Source organism: Ranitomeya imitator, chromosome 4, assembly GCF_032444005.1.
Source record: "Ranitomeya imitator isolate aRanImi1 chromosome 4, aRanImi1.pri, whole genome shotgun sequence".
NCBI lineage: Eukaryota > Metazoa > Chordata > Amphibia > Anura > Dendrobatidae > Ranitomeya > Ranitomeya imitator.
This window is the reverse complement of record NC_091285.1, coordinates 680,572,535-680,578,534: the sequence shown is the minus strand read 5'-3', so window position 1 is coordinate 680,578,534 and position 6,000 is coordinate 680,572,535. Positions and strand designations below refer to the sequence as shown.

Genomic DNA, 6,000 nt, shown 5'->3' with positions numbered 1-6,000 from the left:
CCCCATTAGACTGGAGTGGCAAGGAGAGCAGGACGCACCGCAAGCTACAGAACCGGGCGTGTAGACAAACACAGAGGAACCATTTGGATGGTATACCCTGGAGGAGGTTTGATGTGATCTTCAACCACTCACATGGGATACACAGGAGGAGGGTGGAAGTGATCCGAAGCCTGTAACCAAGTATCCACACAGGAAGAAACAGAAAGTAATCCGGAACCACTCAGCTTGGCTACACAGGAGTAGGTTGGTGATCTGGAACTATAAAGTGAGGATACAGTGAAGGAGGCTTATAACGTGCACTTAGTTGTACCTGAGGTTTCTGAGGAGCCAGCCAGTCGCTGTTTGTCTTTGACTTGCCATCTTGTTCCATCAGCTGCATCTTCTCTGTAAACTGCAGTTGATTCTCCCTCTTGCATCTGCTGCTTCTGAGACCTGCTGGCTAACCCATCGCCTGCTGTAATTGCTGTTATTACAGTCTGTTCACATTACACTGCAGACTGCTGGCGATACTACAACTCAACTTGGCATCCACTGACTCCTGCTGGTGAACCCATCGTTTGCTGTAAGCATTATGCACTGTTATTAGAGTCTGTTCACATTGCGCTGCAGACTGCTGGCGATACTACAACTTGGCATCCACTGACTCCTCCTGGTGAACCCATTGTTTGCTGTAAGCATTACGCACTGCTAGTCTGTTCACATCACGCTACAGACTGCTGGCGATACTACAACTTGGCATCCACTGACTCCTGCTGGCTAACCCATCGTTTGTTGTATGATAATTGGTTACAGCACCAAGTCGCAAGGCAAAAGTAATAACTAAGGGGCTTGATGAGCAAAACATTGACATTTTAGATCCAGGAAACTCCCCAGACATCAATTCTATTGGTTTATCCTCAAAAAATGACAAAGACTCAGAAAATATGATAAACTTTGAGCCCTGATGAGACAGGATTTTCCCACAGAAGCTGTTTCAGGGCGGAAGTCTTAGATTTGTGAATAAAATTGTAAAAACTTATGAAATTCTGATAATTTTTATTATTATTTTTTATGGTGATCATTATGTGCGTCAGATAATGCGGTTATTATCCAGCTCTGGGCACCACTGATGTGACCAGACTAATGATGTGCCAACTGTACTGAATATGTTGGAGCTATATAAATAAAGATTATTATTCTTATTCTTATTATTACTGCTTTGCACTGACAATGTGCTAGGTGTAGGAGCATTTGATGATGCCCCAATTTCTCTATAACCCTGCCTGTCCCCTATCCTGTGAGAGGCAAGAGGAGGCGACACCCTCTGCTCATCATCACCAGCTATCTGTACTGAGCCCACTGCCAAAACCAGGAGGAGGCCATATATATATATATATACATCTATACAGCTGTATCTAATCTATAAATAAATGTATCTGCCTGTTCTGTCTAATCTATCTCTAGCTATCTGCTTATCCAATATCCATCACGTGCTGGTGCTGTCCTGCAGCCTAGGTGTGGAGGATCATGGATGTATGGAGGGGCTCTGACCCCCCTGTACACCCCCTGTACACGCCCCCTGTGCACGCCCCCTGTGTACGCCCTCTGTACACGCCCCCTGTACACTCCCTCTGTACACGCCCCCTGTACACTCCCTGCCTGTGCTCAGCATCCAGTGAGTCAGCAGCAGCCGGCGGCGGTAGGACCTGGGGGCGACGCACAGCCTCTTTGTCTTCCAGCTGATGCAGCGCCGGGGTCTGCTCTCCGCTGAGCTCTGGACGTGGTCCCTATAGGTAATGTATGCGGCTTATATCTGTGTGTATGGGGTCTGGCGGTAGCTGTATGTGCGCTGTATATACCTGCAGTACAGGGAGCCTCCATCCCTATATATACTGTATATACATCTGTGTCCTCCTGCACAGCACCCATGTGTCTCCTCTGTATATACCTGCAGTACAGGGAGCCTCCATCCATCCCTATATACTGTATATACACATCTGTGTCCTCCTCCTCAGCACCCATGTGTCTCCTCTGTATATACCTGCAGTACAGGGAGCCTCCATCCATCCCTATATACTGTATATACACATCTGTGTCCTCCTGCACAGCACCCATGTGTCTCCTCTGTATATACCTGCAGTACAGGGAGCCTCCATCCATCCCTATATACTGTATATACATCTGTGTCCTCCTCCTCAGCACCCATGTGTCTCCTCTGTATATACCTGCAGTACAGGGAGCCTCCATCCATCCCTATATATACTGTATATACACATCTGTGTCCTCCTCCTCAGCACCCATGTGTCTCCTCTGTATATACCTGCAGTACAAGGAGCCTCCATCCCTATATATACTGTATATACATCTGTGTCCTCCTCCACAGCACCCATGTGTCTCCTCTATATATACCTGCAGTACAGGGAGCCTCCATCCATCCCTATATATACTGTATATATACACATCTGTGTCCTCCTCCTCAGCACCCATGTGTCTCCTCTGTATATACCTGCAGTACAAGGAGCCTCCATCCCTATATATACTGTATATACATCTGTGTCCTCCTCCTCAGCACCCATGTGTCTCCTCTGTATATACCTGCAGTACAGGGAGCCTCCATCCATCCCTATATATACTGTATATACACATCTGTGTCCTCCTCCACAGCACCCATGTGTCTCCTCTGTATATACCTGCAGTACAGGGAGCCTCCATCCATCCCTATATATACTGTATATATACACATCTGTGTCCTCCTCCTCAGCACCCATGTGTCTCCTCTGTATATACCTGCAGTACAGGGAGCCTCCATCCATCCCTATATATACTGTATATACATCTGTGTCCTCCTCCTCAGCACCCATGTGTCTCCTCTGTATATACCTGCAGTACAGGGAGCCTCCATCCATCCCTATATATACTGTATATACACATCTGTGTCCTCCTCCTCAGCACCCATGTGTCTCCTCTGTATATACCTGCAGTACAGGGAGCCTCCATCCATCCCTATATACTGTATATACACATCTGTGTCCGCCTCCTCAGCACCCATGTGTCTCCTCTGTATATACCTGCAGTACAGGGAGCCTCCATCCATCCCTATATATACTGTATATACACATCTGTGTCCTCCTCCACAGCACCCATGTGTCTCCTCTGTATATACCTGCAGTACAGGGAGCCTCCATCCATCCCTATATACTGTATATACACATCTGTGTCCTCCTCCACAGCACCCATGTGTCTCCTCTCTCTGTATATACCTGCAGTACAGGGAGCCTCCACCCATCCCTATATATACTGTATATACACATCTGTGTCCTCCTCCTCAGCACCCATGTGTCTCCTCTGTATATACCTGCCGTACAAGGAGCCTCCATCCATCCCTATATATACACATCTGTGTCCTCCTCCTCAGCACCCATGTGTCTCCTCTGTATATACCTACAGTACAGGGAGCCTCCATCCATCCCTATATATACTGTATATACACATGTGTCCTCCTCCTCAGCACCCATGTGTCTCCTCTGTATATACCTACAGTACAGGGAGCCTCCATCCATCCCTATATATACTGTATATACACATCTGTGTCCTCCTCCTCAGCACCCATGTGTCTCCTCTGTATATACCTGCAGTACAGGGAGCCTCCATCCATCCCTATATATACTGCATATACACATCTGTGTCCTCCTCCTCAGCACCCATGTGTCTCCTCTGTATATACCTGCAGTACAGGGAGCCTCCATCCATCCCTATATATACTGTATATATACACATCTGTGTCCTCCTCCTCAGCACCCATGTGTCTCCTCTGTATATACCTGCCGTACAAGGAGCCTCCATCCATCCCTATATACTGTATATACACATCTGTGTCCTCCTCCTCAGCACCCATGTGTCTCCTCTGTATATACCTGCCGTACAAGGAGCCTCCATCCATCCCTATATACTGTATATACACATCTGTGTCCTCCTCCTCAGCACCCATGTGTCTCCTCTGTATATACCTGCAGTACAGAGAGCCTCCATCCATCCCTATATATACTGTTTATACACATCTGTCCGCCTCCTCAGCACCCATGTGTCTCCTCTGTATATACCTGCAGTACAGGGAGCTCCCATCCATCCCTATATATACTGTATATACACATCTGTGTCCTCCTCCACAGCACCCATGTTTCTCCTCTGTATATACCTGCAGTACAGGGAGCTCCCATCCATCCCTATATATACTGTATATACACATGTGTCCTCCTCCTCAGCACCCATGTGTCTCCTCTGTATATACCTACAGTACAGGGAGCCTCCATCCATCCCTATATATACTGTATATACACATGTGTCCTCCTCCTCAGCACCCATGTGTCTCCTCTGTATATACCTGCAGTACAGGGAGCCTCCATCCATCCCTATATACTGTATATACACATGTGTGTCCTCCTCCACAGCACCCATGTGTCTCGTCTGTATATACCTGCAGTACAGGGAGCCTCCATCCATCCCTATATATACTGTATATACACATCTGTGTCCTCCTCCACAGCACCCATGTGTCTCCTCTGTATATACCTGCAGTACAGGGAGCCTCCATCCATCCCTATATATACTGTATATACACATCTGTGTCCTCCTCCACAGCACCCATGTGTCTCCTCTGTATATACCTGCAGTACAGGGAGCCTCCGTCCATCCCTATATATACTGTATATACATCTGTGTCCTCCTCCACAGCACCCATGTGTCTCCTCTGTATATACCTGCAGTACAGGGAGCCTCCATCCATCCCTATATACTCTATATACACATCTGTGTCCTCCTCCTCAGCACCCATGTGTCTCCTCTGTATATACCTGCAGTACAGGGAGCCTCCATCCATCCCTATATATACTGTATATATACACATCTGTGTCCTCCTCCTCAGCACCCATGTGTCACCTCTGTATATACCTACATTACAGGGAGCCTCCATCCATCCCTATATATACTGTATATACACATCTGTGTCCTCCTCCTCAGCACCCATGTGTCTCCTCTGTATATACCTACATTACAGGGAGCCTCCATCCATCCCTATATATACTGTATATACACATCTGTGTCCTCCTCCTCAGCACCCATGTGTCTCCTCTGTATATACCTACAGTACAGGGAGCCTCCATCCATCCCTATATATACTGTATATATACACATCTGTGTCCTCCTCCACAGCACCCATGTGTCTCCTCTGTATATACCTGCAGTACAGGGAGCCTCCATCCATCCCTATATATACTGTATATACACATCTGTGTCCTCCTCCTCAGCACCCATGTGTCTCCTCTGTATATACCTGCAGTACAGGGAGCCTCCATCCATCCCTATATATACTGTATATATACACATCTGTGTCCTCCTCCTCAGCACCCATGTGTCACCTCTGTATATACCTGCAGTACAGGGAGCCTCTATCCATCCCTATATATACTGTATATACACATCTGTGTCCTCCTCCTCAGCACCCATGTGTCTCCTCTGTATATACCTGCAGTACAGGGAGCCTCCATCCATCCCTATATATACTGTATATACACATCTGTGTCCTCCTCCTCAGCACCCATGTGTCTCCTCTGTATATACCTACAGTACAGGGAGCTCCCATCCATCCCTATATATACTGTATATACACATCTGTGTCCGCCTCCTCAGCACCCATGTGTCTCCTCTGTATATACCTACAGTACAGGGAGCCTCCATCCATCCCTATATATACACATCTGTGTCCTCCTCCTCAGCACCCATGTGTCTCCTCTGTATATACCTGCAGTACAGGGAGCCTCCATCCATCCCTATATATACTGTATATACACATCTGTGTCCTCCTCCTCAGCACCCATGTGTCTCCTCTGTATATACCTGCCGTACAAGGAGCCTCCATCCATCCCTATATATACTGTATATATACACATCTGTGTCCTCCTCCTCAGCACCCATGTGTCTCCTCTGTATATACCTACAGTACAGGGAGCCTTCATCCATCCCTAT

At 47.3% G+C, this 6,000-nt stretch overlaps 1 protein-coding gene across 1 annotated transcript in view; it reads left to right on the top strand.

Moving 5' to 3' along the window:
- Positions 1-1,696: 1,696 nt before the first annotated feature.
- Positions 1,697-6,000, top strand: part of GPC2 (glypican 2) — a 90,680-nt gene continuing 86,376 nt past the window's right edge. The window contains exon 1 of the mRNA XM_069767380.1: positions 1,697-1,772. The gene's annotated coding sequence lies outside the window, so the exon portion shown is untranslated. The remainder of the gene's footprint in view (positions 1,773-6,000) is intronic.